General features: G+C 33.7%; 1 protein-coding gene across 3 annotated transcripts in view; it reads right to left on the reverse strand.

The window, feature by feature from the left end:
- LRRTM4 (leucine rich repeat transmembrane neuronal 4) overlaps positions 1-18,092 on the reverse strand; it is a 784,553-nt gene that overhangs the window by 47,824 nt on the left and 718,637 nt on the right. The gene's annotated exons all lie outside the window — the stretch shown is intronic.

Here is an 18,092-nt window from a genome sequence, read left to right on the forward strand (position 1 = left end):
CTTTCTTTCTTTCTTTCTTTCTTTCTTTCTTTCTTTCTTTCTTTCTTTCTTTCTTTTTCTTTTCTTTTTTTTAACCTAATTTCACTCTTGTTGCCCAGGCTGTAGTGTAGTGGCACGATCTGGACCCATTGCAACCTCCACCTCCCAGGTTCAAGCAATTCTGCTGTCTCAGCTTTACTGAGTAGCTGGCATTACAGGCATGCGCCACCACACCAGGCTAATTTTGCATTTTTAGTAGAGATGGGATTTCATCATGTTGGTCAGGCTGGTCTCGAACTCCTGACTTCATGATCCACTTGCCTCGACCTCCCAAAGTGCTGGAAATATAGGGGTGAACCACTGCAGCCCGTCTATTTTCTTTGTTTCTTATTTATTCATATATTTTCTTTTACCTTCATTTAAAAATTATATATAATGTTCATTCATTGCTTTTTCACAATAAAAATATTTTCCTACTACATTGAAAATACATATACATTGATTTTGGGGGCGGGGGGGAAGAATACATAGACCTATAAAGAAGAGACAGGAACTACCTGAAATCTAATCATGCCGAAAGAAACACAATTACAATTTTGGGTATTGTCTTTTATCTATTGATGCATATATATAATTTATCCTATTTTCATATACGGAAAACCACTGTTAACATTTTTTATTTTTTTATCACATTTTTATTTTCTTGAAAGGTAAAACCAGTATTCTGAAGTCCACTTCCAAACTTCTAGAACTGGTGTAGGATGATTCTGGAATTTGCCATTACTTGCCCAAGTAAGGTGGAATGTTGTCTGGCCAGGCCACTTTCCTACAACACATTCCACCAGGAAACTCATAAACAATAGGAATTGCTGAGTATTTTCTGCCGAACTTTTTTTTTTTTTTTTCAGTTCAACTCGGAAAATAGATGGCAATCTTCACATGTTAAAAAGATGTTTTCCTCCATTTCTTTTCCATTTTAGCAGAGACAGTAAAGAATTCAAATTATATAATATCTCTGTCCTCCACACCAGCTGTGTTTTGTGTTTGTCAGATGCTTAGAGTGATTTTCAAACAGCTGGGTTTTCTCAACCATATTTTACCCCAATTATCTTTCTCCATGATCTTCAAAGCTATTTCAAATGATTTTTCCCCTGATTCAATACACATGTTTATAGTATAAAAAAAATTTAGAAAATAGAGAAGAAAATGATGAAGAAAATCAGAGTCAGCTATAATGATACCAACCAGTGATAAATAACATTAACATCCTTTTATCCGTGGTCAGTCTCCTACACATACACATACCTGCAATCCTATTATACATTTTGTTTTGTAAGCTTTACACCTTATAAAACAGCTTTAATGGTTTCCATTTTCATTCAGTATTTTCCTAAGTGTAGACTTCAATGTCTGCAGTCCCTCACTCCCACTGGCCCCCTCTCCAGTGTTCCCTTATCAATTGTGCCAGCTCTTTCTTTTAAGTGCTCAGGACTAAAACCATGGACTCTTCCATGACTCTTCATTTTCACAAACTACATCAAATCCTCAGAAAATCCTAGTAACTTTGGGAAAAAATGTTGTAACCTACACACTTCCTACCCTTCACCTGCTAATCCCTCAGCCAGACAATCACTGATTCCTGTCTTGTCTATGAGAGCAATTTCTCTTCTTTCATTCTTGCCACCCCTACCGTTGGTTAAATGTAAGTCAGACCGTGCACTCCTCTGCTTAGTGTCTGCCATGCCATACTATCACCCTGAAAATAAAAACCAAATACAAGCCTTGGCCTACAAGAACCTGGACGAGTGGCCTGTGCTGCCTTCCTGATGTATTTCTCTTCTCTGCTTTCTCATGTGGATCCAGCCACAGTTACTTGCTTAATAATCCTTGGACATGCTGAGCTTGCTTCTGAGTGTCTTTGGACTTTCTGTTTTCTCAGAATGTTAGACCTTTCCCAAGATAGCTTCACGGTACCTTTCCTTACTTTATACAGTTCCTATTCAAACCTCATAGACTCCTGCCCTGACCAACCTATAAAAAATTCATCAGCTGTGACTTGTTCTCCATTCTGCTTTATGTTTCTTCATAGCATGTATCACCACCTGATATTATGTTCCATATTGATTTACTCATTTTATTTTCTACATCCCCCACTAGAATGTAAATGAAATGAAGACAGAGATATTGTCAGTTTTTGTTAATCACTATATTCCCAACATCTTGAAAATGAGCGGCACACCACACCCACTCACTAATTGATGAAAGATTCTCCTTTAATTGAACAGTTTTTGTTTTCTCTTGTAAGTGACAATTCCAATCCTTGATGATGTCTTAAGGGTAAATTCTAAGAAGCTAATTATTTTTAAAATTTGAACATTTTGTAATATTATCCTCAATAACAGATTTTTCTAATTGATGCTTCCACCAAAAGAATATAACCGAATTTCACCAAAAGGATATAAAATGGAATAACTATTTTCTTATAATCTTATCACACTGAATTTTATCATTTTTGCTCTTATATTTTTGATTTGCTTGTAAGAATGGGTGCTTGTTTTAGCATTTTAGCTATTATTGATAAAATTGCTTTGAGATCACTTATGTAAACACCCTGCTGCACAGTGAGGTATTAATACAGGTTAATGAATAAGCAAAAAAAAATGTCTAAACGTATTGCTTTCACCAAGAAGTTATAAAATCTATAGAAATTATATTCCAAATATAAAAGTCTATGGTTTGCAACCTGCTGTAACTTAACTTCCTTACTTAGTTTCTATTTGTTTTACTAAAATATTAAAGTTCTTGCTTCAGTAGGATTATTGGCCTCTTAATGTAAAAGATTCTTTGAAATCAATGGATAAACAATAAAAGCATAGAGATTACCTGTGAATGTGCTTTCTCAAAGAATTAAAATTTAAGAGGTTTACTTCTAGTTATTATACAACATGATACACTCTCTCTTCTCACTGACCCAGGCTGTGGGTTATTCTGAGAAATACCACACTCTTTAATAGCACATCTGGTAATATTGTAACCACTGGTTTAAAAAAAAAAAAGTTAATAACTAGATTCACTGGCAACAAATCAGATGTTTGGATGTGACTGATTGAAACATAGAAAGGAAAATGAACAGTCCTTATTCTAAGGAAGTAACCCTACCCCACCCTGTCCAGCACCACACTTTAGCCTCCTCCTTACCTTGTACCAGTCATGAACCCTGGATTTCCATAGTTAACTTCGTTCTGTTAAGGCTTTGCTGCAAAAGGTTATTACTAACATGCTATAATATAGAGTTCCTGACATAGGCACCCAATGAGTATGTTTTCAAGTGTGCATGAGTTAATCTTAGCAGAGAAAAAAATAAACATTAGCACCCTGTAGTTCTTTTGCCTTTGTATGTTTTCCAATTTTGTAGTTGCTACAAAGCAGCTTGCGAGGCTTGAAGGCCCAAGATGGATGAATAGGCATTTTGAAGAGGAAAATGTGGGCAAGGACAAAACAACATTGGCTGGGGACTCTTGGGAGAAAAGCAAGCTGTCTGAGAATTCAGAGGTGGTAGCCAGCCAAACATTGCAAGTTTAGCTAAGGCCATTCATCTGGTGGGAACACCTATTCCCTTTGGATCTCATTTCAGTCAGGATGTCTTTCTTGTTTCTGCCATGTACATGTCTAGCAGGTGAGTGTGTTTATGTAGAATGCAAGGGTTAGCATAAGAGAGATATAAACACCAAAAGGACTGGCTTCATGTATGTATGACCTGTGCATCCATCTTGAGAAGGATCCCATGCTTGCTCTATGAAACAATTTTTGGACAAAGTCATCTCATTTTTATTTTACCTGTCCTGAACAACAGGAGGCAGCCAATTAGAATCCAAATTCTCAAGAGCTGAAAGCAAGCCTACCTTTGACCAGGAAGATTAGAAATTGGCAGGGATGAAGGATAGGAAAACATGTAAAACTGAATTTCTTTCCTAGGTCTGACTCATTGCTTTTATTACATAACAGGTTTACACCTTTTCTTTTCTTATGGTTTCCGTACTCCCATGGAAAACCCCCTTTTCCATACTCCCATTATATTAAATATGTTTCCTAAGAATTGTATTTCAAACACTGAGTTTATTTTTTTCCTGGAGCAGTAAAACATTAAAATAACTTATACTCCTTTTGATAGATGGAGTTATTTGAACTTCATAAAGCACTAAGAAAAATTTATAGGGTAACTGAATAATAAACACAGCTAGTAGAGGCCTTTGAGGTCTGGAATGAGGAGTGAAACAATGTATACTTCCTCCTACCTCATATATCTAATCCAATTTTCAGATCTAGGATCCATTCTAGTCACTTAAACACCACATAAACTTCTTTGACAGTTAATTATATTATGTATATGCCTGGTACTATAGAAGAACTGACAGAATGAAAACTTCATTGAGTGTTTTCCTGGCCACTAACCAATGAAATGCTCTCTGAGAAGGAATAGTGGTTAACAAATGCTGATAGGTGTAATGGCCCTGGCAGTAAATTCTCCATTCTTAAGAGACTGTTGGGAAGGCCTGAGAGTGGCAGCTTGCTAAACTGTGGTTTAAATTGACTGCGAATATTTGTTAAGATTGAAATGAGATTTAATGGGCTCAGCATGGGTTTGATAAGAGCCTGTATTACCAAGGGACATTTAATTCAGTATAATTATTGGCTTTAGGTTATAGATGGGTTGCTTCCAGTCCCAACACTTTCCTATGAAGGAGACTGTTACAAATAAGCTTTTGCCCTTTCTTTCTTTCTTTCTTTCTTTCTTTCTTTCTTTCTTTCTTTCTTTCTTTCTTTCTTTCTTTCTTTCTTTCTTTCTTTCTTTCTTTTCTTTCTTTTCTTTCTTTCTTTCTTTCTTTCTTTCTTTCTTTCTTTCTTTCTTTCTTTCTTTCTTTCTTTCTTTCTTTCTTTCCTCCTCTCCTCCTCATCTTCCTCCTCCTCCCCCCTTTTTCCTTTTCTGTGTTTTTTTGGATAGCAGCTGTTGCTATGCCTTTAAATTCACAAATATTTTGGCTACAATATCTGCCATTAAAACCATCCACTGTANTCTTCTTCTTCTTCTTCTTCTTCTTCTTCTTCTTCTTCTTCTTCTTCTTTCTTCTTCTTCTTCTTCCTCTTCTTCTTCTTCTTCTTGCATTAAGGCAGCTTTTACATGTCTTAGCAAGGATGAGATTAATATTTAATTACCATTAGTGGCCACAGTGAATTTATACATTGAAATAGGATTTTTTCAAGTCATGTTGTGAGAAAGTTTACCTATTTTCTCTAAAAAAATTCTTCGACCAATATGGTGAAACCCTGTCTTTACTAAAAATACAAAAAAATTAGCTGGTGTGGTCATGGTCACCTGTAATCCCAGCTACTTGGGAGACTGAAGCAGGAGAATCGCTTGAACCCAGGAAGTGGAGGTTGCAGTGAGCCAAGATCATCCCATTGCACTCTACCCTGGGCAACAAGAGTGAAACTCTGTCTCAAAAAAAAAAAAAAAAAAAAATTCCTCAGCTGCACTTAAGGAGTAATATATATATGTATACACACACACACACACACACACATATATGTGTATATATGTGTGTATGTGTATATATGTGTGTGTGTGTGTATATATATATTTCATTTGGAAAGGTATACCCACGAAATCACCCCACTGAGGAATTGTTTATAGGAATAATTTCTCTTTACTTAAATCATCAGGAGTGGTATAATTTTGCTTCTGTCAGACAAGGATCATCTCTCATCAAATGTCTCATAAGATATCTTTTATCAGCCCTGCACTTGCTTGACTTTGTCTAATGTCAGAGAAATACAAAAGCCCAGGTCTGAAGACAATTTTATGACAAGAGATCCCCAAGACACAGACTACAAAAATATTTATTTCTACTTTGTTCTTATGTCTTATATTCTTTCTGTTTCTATTTCATTTTTTAAAAATATATAATTGATGTATTTCAGGTGCAAACTAAATTTATACGAACAGTAAAAAAAAAATCTCAGACAGTACAAAATGATGAAGTAGGCTAAGTTAACGTTTGGTACATTTTTTTCTTTTGAGTTTTGTAATAGGACTGATTGATGGGCTTTAGGTTTTATTATTTCTGCAGAGATGGGATGAGGCAGATTCAAAGGATGTTATTGTTCCAATAAACCTTTTTAAGAATAGTTTTAGATTCACACAAAGATTGTGAAGATAGTACATAGAGTTCCCATATTGCACACCCAACTTCACATATTCTTACCATCTTACATTACTAATGAATTGGTATTACACTGCCACAACTAATGAACCAAATTGGTAATTATTATTAAGTAAAGTTCATTTATATCTTCTTAGTCTTTATCTAATATTATTTTCCTGTTCCTGGATCCCACACTATGTTTAGTCCTTAGCCCCCTCTGGGCTTTGACTGGGTCTCAGACTTTCCTTAACTTTGATGACTTTCAATGTTTTGAGGAGTACTGGTCAAGTATTTTGCAGCATGCCCTCAATTGGGATTTTTCTGGTCTTTTTCTCATGACTATACTGACATTACAGTTTTTGGTAAAATACCATTTTCATCCAATCTATTTACTGTTTCAATTTTTTAATTTTAAATTTTAGAAATAGAAAAAAGCTTATAGAATAAGATATAAAGAAAGAAGAACTTTTTACAGCTGTGAAATGTGTTTGTGTTTTAAGCCAAGTGTTACAACAAAAGATTTAAAATGCTTAAAGAAGTTTATAAAGTAAAAGAATTGTAATAAGCAAAGGTTAATTTATTATTGACAAAAAACAAACTACTGGCTGTTTGTATTCTTTAACATGAGTATCTATTTTGTCATAATGTACACTTGACTCTCCTTATCCATATGGTTCTGCATCTGCTGATTCAAACAACTACGGATCAAAAATATTTAAAAAGATAAATTAAAAAAACAAGGCAAGAATAAAAAATATCAAGAGCAAAAAAATACAATATGACAAATATTTACATAGAATTTACGTTGTATTAGGTATTATAGGTGATTGGAGATTATTTGAAGTTTATGAGAGGATGGGTGTAGGTTACATGTAAATACTACCCCATTTTATATAAGGGACTTAAGTATCCCTGAATTTTGTTATCCTCAGGGGTCTTGGAGCCAATCCCCCACAGATACAAAGGGATGACTGTAATAACAATAGCAATACTAAAAAGGCTTCAAGATACCCCCCCGCCACACACACACACACACACACACACACACACACACACACACACACACATCTTTATTTGTACAATTACAAGGCCTCTGGACAAAGGTCAGGGAGAAGCTTTATTGAAGAGAGTGTCTCAAATCCTACTACCTTTTTACATCAACCCTTTTACTAGTATTAAAATAACCAAGTGTTAATCATCAAAGAAGGAAACACCTCCACCCAATATCCAATTACTTCATGTGTGTTTCTCTACAAATAATGAAAATATGAACAGACAATATTACCTTGCATTTAGGAGAATACTAACAGATTCTAGGATCTGTGGGTAGATCTTATATTGAAAAAAAAGACAATACATTTTCCATGTAAATAAAGAAAACACAAATGAGGAATAAGCAACTTCTAAAGTACACAGTTTCTGAGTCAGATGTAAACAATTCCTCACCCTCATCTTCTTTCCTGCTTCCTTTTTCTCCCTTTTTAGCAGAAATCTCTTCACCCCAGAGCACTCACTTATATCTGGCTATAAATTTGACCCCGCCTATCATAGGAGAAAGCATCTCATAAACTAAATAACAGCATACAGTAAATCTCCTAATTTTTGACTTGTTACTTAACACAATTCCATTTGGCAGACATTTATGGAGCAGCAATTCTATGCTAAACATGGGCATCCTGGAAATCAGCGCTGTCTACAAGTGGGGGTAGACATATAAGTAATTATGATTCAGTGTGATTTGAGTAGTGGTGTAGGTGTGTTCCTTAGGATTTTATTTTTCCTAATAGTATTTATGTTTTTTTAAAAAAATAAGGCTACAAAGAATAAAAGGCTTATTTTGAATGAGTCCTTAATTGGAGAACTTTAGATGTGAGCCTAGAGGGTATAATAATATGAAATTTTAAAAGACCTTTCCCTTTATATCATAAATGAAACATAAAAAACTAATCATTGGTATGGCTTTAGCTCCATGGAATTGGTCTTGTAGCTACTTCTTGACACCCTCACACTTACATGTATGTTCACAGTTATAACCCTAGTACTGGGCACAGAGCCTGATGATATAGTATAGAGTAAGTGCTCATTAAATATTTCTTATTTAGGTACTTTTTTGTTTTATATTATGTTTAAAAATTTATAGATTTTATATTTAGAGCAATTTTAAATTTATAGAAACACTGAGTGGAAGGTAGAGAGATTTTCCATATACCTCTTGTCCCTACATGTGCACACTCTGCGCCACTCTCAAAATCAATATACGTTTTAAATAAGAAATTTTGCTTCTAGGATTTAAGTACAGAAAAATATTCCCATATGCACAAAATAACAAATGCAAAGGATTATTCCCTGCAGCAATTTTTATGTTAGCAAAAGCTGTTAGATCGCCTAAATCTCCACAACAGAAATTGGGTTAGATAAATTATACTATTTTCATAAAATAGATTAAATACAAAGATTTTTTTTAAATAATAAATGTTTCTGTGAACTAATAAGGAAAAACATCCAAGATAATAATGTTAAGTGAAAAAAACTCAAAAGAAGATACAAAAGTGTGGGTTTAGTATGCTACTATTTTCATAAGAAAATTGGAAATATAAGAATATATGTTCCTGCAGTTAATAATATTGTTACAAAAGGCTAGAAAGAAAATATTGGATGTTCCTAACACAAAGAAATAATACATGCTTAAGGCGATGGATATGCTAGTTACTCTTATCTGATCATTATGGACATACATCTATCAAAACGTCACTAGGTACCCCATAAATATGTAAAGTTATTAACTGTAATAATTATTAATGGTAATAAACTGAACTAAAAATAAAATAAAACAAAGAAAAGAATATATGCATTTGCATTTGTATGCAGTTTGGAAGGACTCATAAGAAATTAATAACAATGGTCCCTGCTGGTGGGGAAGTGTGGCGGGGTAGAGATGAGGGGAAGAGGAGACATGTGTGGGAGACAGCTTCACTGTGCTTGTTCTAAAAATGTTCTGCCTTTCGAAACACAGGACAATTTTATCTATTAAAAATAAGAAAAGAAATAAAATTTGTGAAAAATCTTATTTGAATGAGTCAGTGACTCTTCACACAAAAAGATTATAGCTGATATACCCACTGAAACGTAAACTCAGACTAAATCCGTGAATTAGGTAGATGTTTCTTGCTTGCCAGTGTTGGAAAACGAACTCAGAGTTTAGTTTGGTTAATGGGTGACTGTGTTGCTCATGTGACAGGGAGTGGCCTGGCTCCAAGCCTGCCAGAAGCGAGATATTCAAGTTTAAGCCTGCATTTGTCTCTGCACGGTGCTGCTCTATGAAAGTCAGCAGGGCTGGAAGTACGATTGATATCAGCTGAAAGAGATGATGAAATGAATTAATACCTATCAATCTGAATGCTTGAATACCTAGAATGGCTTAAGGCAGGATCTGACAAATAGTGCTATGCAAAGTTAGTATTAGTAATAGAAGGCAAAGTCATAGTTGTAGTAATAATAATACAAGCTTTTATTATTAACTGATTTGTGTGATTGGATTGTTTTGAAGACTGCAAAAAGTTTGAATCCAACAAAAAGTTTGAGATTGGTCAACATCAGACTGCTTTCTGAAGGCAAGCATTAAAGGTAGCAGAAAAAACTGATTTTGCAGGCACACATAAAGTAAAAATGTATCAGAGATGAATCGAATGGCATGGAATGATGTAAAATGAAACATAAAGGAATACAAATATAGGTAAATGAATTTGTATATTTTGAATGTGTTAGCTTCCACCAATAACTGGGGTGGGGGGTGCTCTTCTACAAATTTCTGAAATTGACTTTATTATCTTCCCCTTTCCTTTCTCTAAAAATACACTTTTTAATTTTATTTTGTTTCTCAGTTATGACTATTATTAATTTTGAGGTGGGGAGGTATTGGAATTCCTTAGACTCATGTCTCTATTTAATCCTCCCAGATTAGCAGATACAACCTGGGGGAGATCAAATTCACAAGTCTGTACTGTATCCTCCCTGCTTTCCTGTGTTTGCCTGGAGAAGGTGACCTTGCTGGTATCACACAGAATCTGATACAGAAAGCTTGTTTGTATGCAAAGGGGTTAGTTAAAGAGACGTAGAGACAAGAAGTGTTTTAGCGTAGACCATCAGAAGACCCTGTCTCACAGGGTGCAGGAAACTTTCAGAACTAGGGTCCCCACTGGCTGATTTGACTATGCATCTCACCAACATCTGAAATGTAATTACTGACCCCTGTCCTAACACAATGATCTTGACTTGAGCTGACTGCTCATCACAAGTATCCAAATATCTACTCAATAGAACTGAAAGTAGAAAAAAATAATAGTCATGAAAGCTATGCTTTACACGCAGTCCAGGAAAGCAGATATTCACACCAATCTATTATGATGGAATCATAACCTATAGAAGTGGAACACGGAATCTGTATTTTAAAAAAAGACTCCAAAGTAACTTTAATAATCAGCCACTATTGCATATTTTCTTAATAATTAGTTCCCAGATGTTTCATAAGCTGGATCAACTTTACTGAATCTTGTAAACTTCAGCTGATGACAGCGATCAGAAAGCTCCTTGAGCATAACTTGTTTCCTCTTCCTTCTCCTTTCTCATGACATGCAGGTGGATTACCTGAACACTGCTTTTACTTAGAGGTAAAGAGTTTTTTTGGTGCTTAAGAACATGCTGTCTCATATAAAAACCAAATAAGAAAAAGAAATGGCTTTTCATGTTTGGGGGAAGTGTACATGCAAAGGATTGCAGTTCATAGAGTCAAAGATACAGTCCTGTAAGTGTGCCTTCTGTGTTCAGGTTAAGCCAGATTGTTCTATTGAGCCTTAAAATTTTGATATTAACAATAGATGCATTTGCAAGGTCAGAAGAAATCTAAAGAAGGAAGTTGGTCTTACTCGCTGAAGAATGCATGGATTCAAACTGAGAGGAGGGAGAAAAAAAGATAATTCACAGGGAGAGAACAGCCTGAAAACCATGAGGAGTGCCAGGAGTGCATGCAATTGTTTCTAGTATCAATGAATCAAGAAATTGCATGCTTGATAATTAATTGTAATATATGACAGGAAGTGATGTGTCATGGGTAATATAATATAATATTAGAAATTTGATTTAGATTGTTGCAAAGTTGGAGGTTTCACTGGTATATTCAAGTTGGTATGATTATTAAAGAACTAAAGACAAAACAAAACTTGTGCAAAGTGAAGTTGGGGTTAGCATGTAGGAGATAGAGCAATAAATATTTTCGAGTTATGAAGCTGGGAAATGAATGAGTAGTACCTCATTTAGTCCTCACAAAAATACTAGTTATTTTTACATGAAATAATGGCTTCAGAAAGGTTAGGAAACTTATCCAAGGTCACACAGCTAGTAAATTGGTGAGACTGCATTCTGTGATTCCATTCTTGGCACCAGAAGTTCTGGGAGCAGTCAGAATTACAGCCAGAAAACGAGACTATGCTCGTATATGACTACTCAGGTTCCCTGAAACTGCCTTGGAAAACTTCCTTTAGTATCATTTTAAAATGAAAAGTGCTTTAAAATATGCTTAAATGGTCTTTGAGCAAGAGATATTTTTAATGATCCTATCAAATTTGCGTTAATGAATCTGGGCTGCAGAGTAATATCTTCTTGCTTAAGATATGCCATGTTAGTACCTTTCATGTGAAAAGATTGGTTTTCCTCTCCAGGGAAGAGGAATTGTGTTATTTAGCATAAAGCATATCATAATTCATATAACATAATCATGTTGGACATCACACTAAGGGGTTTCATGCTCTCTTAAACTCTGAATGAATAAAAATCCAGTTCAAGTTCTTTAAAAAGCTAATGAGGATACAGATGGCAATAGAAGCATGGCAGTTGTAGTTTGTAGCTTTCAGTAAAGAAAAAGAAAAACAAAAGCTACAGCGAATTAGTCATTGTAATATACATTTAAGCTGGTCACATATTTATACACCCCTAAAGATAATTATTATTTAAAAAATAATAAGACAGAGTACATTGACTATTGTTTAACTTAAATGTTTTCTTTATGCTTATTTTGAAAACATGGCATTTTATTGATTTGCTGTGTTCCCTTAGCGGGTGAATAATATGGTGAAATTTACCTAATAGGACATAATCTCTCATAATAATAAATTTCTATTCAATGGAACTGGAAGCAGAAAAAAATAATAATAAAATGCATGAAAGTTATGCTCTTCCTACAACCAGGGTTGATCACATTACTAAACTCAATGTCTCAACTAAAATGATCTCTCAAACTCCTAAGATTCCTCCTGGAGTGAGCAAATGCTTGTATAAAATGTATTACACATTGAAAGAACTGTGGTTACTAGTCTCCTTTTCAATTCCTCACAAATAGAATACTGATGCTTTGTAAATTCTGACTCTATGTCTAATTAATATTTAAGGTCAATATTAATTGACCAGTTGTTTATCCAATCCAATTAATATTTAGGATCATGCCTTGATCATGACATGATCAAGTTCACTCATGTATCACCCCATCCACACATGCAGACACATGCACACAAACATACAAGCAGCAATACGTGCTTCTTGATAACATTATTCAAAAAACTAGTTAATCCTAAAAATAAAATTATTAAAGTTACAAACTGAAATAATCACATAAACTACCTAAACTTAAAAGGTTAAAAGTTGAGGTATATTAAATACTAGTAAAACCAGTTTTACTAGTTTTATTAATAAAGTCAGTTTTATTAGTTTTACTAGTAAAGTTATGCTAGTTTTACTAGTTTGTATGTTGTCCTAAATAATTGTCGACATGGTATGGAACAAAGAAAAGAGCAGAACAATTATTGAAATAAGAATAATGCAGCAAGTAATATTCTGTGTCTAAAACTCCATATTATTTTCCCAAGAGACGAGGTTTGATTAAAATAAAATAACTAAAATAAAGCTAAATCTATCCCCCTACAATTATGAATAAGGTCAAGGTAAACAATCATAATAGTAGCCAGTATTTATTGCCATGTTATTATATGCCTTATATATATTATATCACAGAATATTTTTTAAAAATATATGAGGCAGATGTTAATATTTTTCTCATTATACAGATGAGGAAACTGAATCATGGAAAAGTTACATTATTTGTCTACAGTCATAAAAATAGTATGCATACTTCCCAAATCAGAGGACATAAATAGGAAGTAAAATGCGGTCAAAATAGCAAAAATGTTTTTGCTATTTTGCATAGCAAAAGAAACCAAGAAACTAAGAAAGAGCGAGGAAACATTCTACAATTAAAGACTAGCCATTTAGGTCTGGAATATAGACTAACAAACCATATCTTAACATGCTGTTGGTAGGTGAAGTACTTAACATATTGATAGATTTCTCACTTCATAATTTCTTTGAAAATATTTATTTCAAGAAAATTTTGAATAAAATTGGAAATCAAAGATATTGCCACACACAACAGTAATACTTGCTTACTTTCTCCACTCTTCTTAAAATTATGATTCATCTTCTAGATTGTTACTCTCAGCCTACCAGTGCAATTAGATCTGCCAGTGAGAACACAGATAATGCCACAGGGAATTTGCTCACATTTCAGCAGTGCATCTAAAATTCTATTTTCATGTACATGTATCCTTCCTTCCTCAAGTTTTAATAGCCCTATCGTGAAAGGTGAAACCATCTACTTTTTGCTTTTTCAGGAATCCCAACCCATCTGTGCAGCCACTGTGTGATCTGAGTCTTCAGCCACCGTGCCTCCTTGGCATGCTGCCATGTTCTAATAATGCCCATCATAGCAACAATGGCAGCCACAAGAAAACTTGCTAGATCCCACATGTTCTCACAGATATCCATCCCCCAGTTCTCTTTCCCTTTAATACAATTTCTTAAATAAAAATTAAAAAGGAAACTACATATAGTCTAATTCTTCAACTCCCATTGTGTTTAATCCAAGCTTTTGGTCATGCAACTATGATTAAATGGTTATTTATCATTAAATGTAATTGATGTTTTCTAAGTTCTCATCTTGCATGGCTGCTCTCTCAGTCTTTGTTGGATAATCTACCTTTTCCATTTGGCTGCTTTATACCGTCATTCCTCAGGTCTCCATCTTGGAACTTACTTTCTTCTCATTTTACATTCTGTCCCTAGGCTTTCTAACTTTTCACTACATCAAATTAGAAGAATAAGACTCAAGGCTGGATTAGGTCCCAGACTAAAGCAATCGTAGTAGGATTAGAAAAGAATGGAGTGTCTAAAAATTGTTCTAGGACACTATGGAAGTAGGAGTGAAGGCAAACAAGAATCTAGGATAAATCACTGTTTTCTTTTTGGTCATAATTTCTGAGAGCCTGTATCACTAGAAGACATTTGTGATAAAAAATACCAATAGATTCAGTTTTAGATACGTTGTTAATCTTGAAGGAATTAGACAGATAGCACTAACCAACTATGTATAATTGTTTTAGTGGGTTTTGCCTATAGAGAATTACTTACAACACATCATCAGTGATCATAAAAATTAATCAAGAGACTGAAACTTTCTTCCCATTAAAAATAATAGAAAAGTATGCTTAAGCATCAAGCTGGTAATACTGATAATATACATTTATCTTTTCATACTATATAAAACTGTGAATGGTGTTATTACACTAATAAAATCCAAAATCATTGAGGCACAAAAGGAGCTAAAAGCAGTTACAGCATCTGAATTCTCCATTTCATTTCACCAGTTCTCTGGAGGCTATGAAAATTAGGGCAAACTGGTAGGACATCACCTAATGCATCTGAAATTCTTTTTTCTGCATTGAAACTAAACTGGTTTTATGTTTTGATGCAAAATTATGAGTTATGTCAGGATGCTGTGCAAGCGTCTATATTCCTCTGACGCTATAAGTACAAAATATAAATACGAGATACTGATGAACACAAAACAATAAGAGGGAGAGCACTTTTGAGCAGTCTGTGACCAGGCTAAGAAAAAGAGAGTTACTCTTGCAGCAAAATGTGGCATATAATGTGTGATATAGCAAAACAAAGCCAAAACTTTTATGGATGCACGTACCTAAAAAGAGATGATGATGCTTTATTTAAATGTATCCCAAAACCTAGCTTCAACAACTTTAGAAAAATCATAATAAGTGATTTAAAAATGCATATGTCTGGCTCCCTCCACTCTAGGTGGAATTAAATTAAAATAGAAGAAAGATTGAGTGCATCCCTGGGTATTATGTACACTTGAGGATAGATGTCTAGTTTATTTTCCTCTTGAGTTCTAATATAATTACTATATTTTTAAAAGAGAAAAGACATCATTTCTAAAACATCACAAGAAATTTAAAGGCACACTCCTAGGTGTAAAATGTACAGAACCAGTTTGAATGAACACCCCAGAGGCCAAATTCATTTCAAGAAAAATCAGGAAACAGAGTAAAATAAAAACAACCAATATTGACACTGCTGGCAATGCCTGGCATGGAGCATTTCCTTTGACTTCTCTGGCTTCTTGTTATTAAATGCTTTGGTATTAACTGTACAGTAGAAAATAATGCATTGATACGCTCAGCAAATGCTTATCCCAGCAGGGGGGATAAAAAGTTGTGTTTTCTTCCCCAAATGTCAACATTCCCACCTTATTAAGGTGAGCCATAAAGAAAATACAACAGTCTTGCCAAACTGGAAGGCAAAGAGAAACTCACCAGTGAGACACCTCTCTCGCCCTATTCCTCCTGGGGCATCCTCACTGCATCATATAGTGCCTGACATGTGTTGAAACAGAGTCCAATAACTTCTTTGGGGGGATACCAAGAAAGTTAATCTATGTTCGTTTTGGAAAATAGTAGAACTGAATAAATTTTTATTGAAAGAATAAAAATAAAACAAACCAAATTGGGCCCATGAAAATATTTAGTAAAATTGTATAGAAAAATGATTATATTCCAGAGTCAAACAGAGATCATATCTCTGGAAAAAAATTTACTCAAGAAAATCAGTTTTTCTTTTGAACATCATGTGCCCTGTGCTCTCAAAATCAGTCATGTAAATTATGAACGTAATAAAATTAGAGTTAAAAACAAGAGATACTAAGGCCTAAATGATGGGGAAAGTGTGTTGACTAAGGAAAAAGCAGAAATACAAAGACAGCTAGATGTTATAATAAAGGAAGATAAGTAAATGAAAATTTTCTATTGAAAATCGAAATAAACATAACAGAAAATCCAACTAAAAATTTATTAGCTATCAAAAAGAGGACAAGAGATTAAAAAGAAAAAAATGTGTTTCCTAAAGAAAAAACTAGTAATGTTAATGAATCACAATAAAAGAAATAATAGAAAACAAACAAGATGAACTTTACTTAGATGAAGAAAATCCTGAACTTTCAGAGGCAAAAAGCTCATTATATTCCAAGTGAATTAAATCAACATGTAAAGAAAGACTGTCACTCTGAGAAACAAAAAATAAAATACGCTAACCAGAACTGGCTTAGCAAATGTAGAAATCAAGGATAAAGGAGAAATTAGTGAATACTTTGCAGAAAATATAAATAAGATCAAGCCACTCAGAAGTGAGAAACAAACTACGTAGTGAAAGGAGGTTGTACCTCTAAGTCTGACTAACTTCAGAGGTTGAGTTTTAATTATTACATACCTGCCCATTGGCCTAAGGGGATTTGAAATAAGATGGTCAATATTGTTGAACTCTTTCTCCAGTCAATACTTTATCCATATAAAAATAATAAAATTATTTCCGTTATTTATGAGGCAATAAAAAATGATGTGCACAAAACCTTTCTAAAATGTTGAAAAAATAATATATTTTAAGGTAGTATTTAAAAATAATGCATTATGTTAAAAAAACACTACAGGTAAAACTAATAAAGTGAGAGAAGCAGAAATTAGACAAAATAAAAAGGGTTAATTTCATCGTTTTATGTTGAACAGAATGAAAAGCTCACATATTAATCTTGATGCCATGATTACGTATAGAAACATGTTAATATCAATCGAGTATATTGTCAAATTCAACTAATATTCTGCATAAAAATTGAAGGTTACTTTCTATTACAAAGAATAAAATAAACAATAAAGATTACCTTGTATCCCATCTACTTTCAATAATTAGTAAAAATGAATTTGCATGAAAAGCAATCAGCCATGAATACATAATCATGTAGAAATTATGAAAAAAAAAATGAGACAAATCTTTGTTGCTCATTATTTATACCTAACACACACACAAATACACTAAAACAGTGAGTTATTCCTCTGAGTATATAAGCAAAATTACATTTTTATTAATGCAGTAAAGATGAGGTAAGTAATTTGTTGGAGAGCATTTAGTTAATTATCAAGAAAATATTCCGTTCAATCCTGATAAATTCTTATATCAAAATAATTTCCACGTGAATCATAACATTATATGTAATAGAATAAAAAATTTAACAAACCACAATAAATATTTGTAAGTGTTCTTCCATTCATTGAGAACGGGAGTCAAGTTCTTCAACAACAATAAGCAAAATAAAAGCATAAGAAAGGGGATTCACTGATTGTTTTAATGATATACACACATTAAGTCTTCTAGATATCACAAAAATAAAAGTAAAGAGCAGATAAAATGTTGGAGAACGTTTGCCATGAATATGTTCCAAATATTGTTAAATTTATATAAAATCGCACTTTAAAATAAAACTTACGAACATGTATGTTTTACTTCCTATAATACACAATACATGTCTTGTTGTTTAAATAAATACATTATAAACCATTCAACTTCAATTCATTTAACCTATACAGAAAGGCTGACTTCAATGACAGAGAGAAATTTGTGCTCCAATGTGTCCTGTCCACAATCCTGTGGACATCTCCCCGGGTTATCTGATTCTTATCTTTCACT

Source organism: Theropithecus gelada, chromosome 13 (genome assembly GCF_003255815.1).
Source record: "Theropithecus gelada isolate Dixy chromosome 13, Tgel_1.0, whole genome shotgun sequence".
NCBI classification, from domain to species: Eukaryota; Metazoa; Chordata; class Mammalia; order Primates; family Cercopithecidae; genus Theropithecus; species Theropithecus gelada.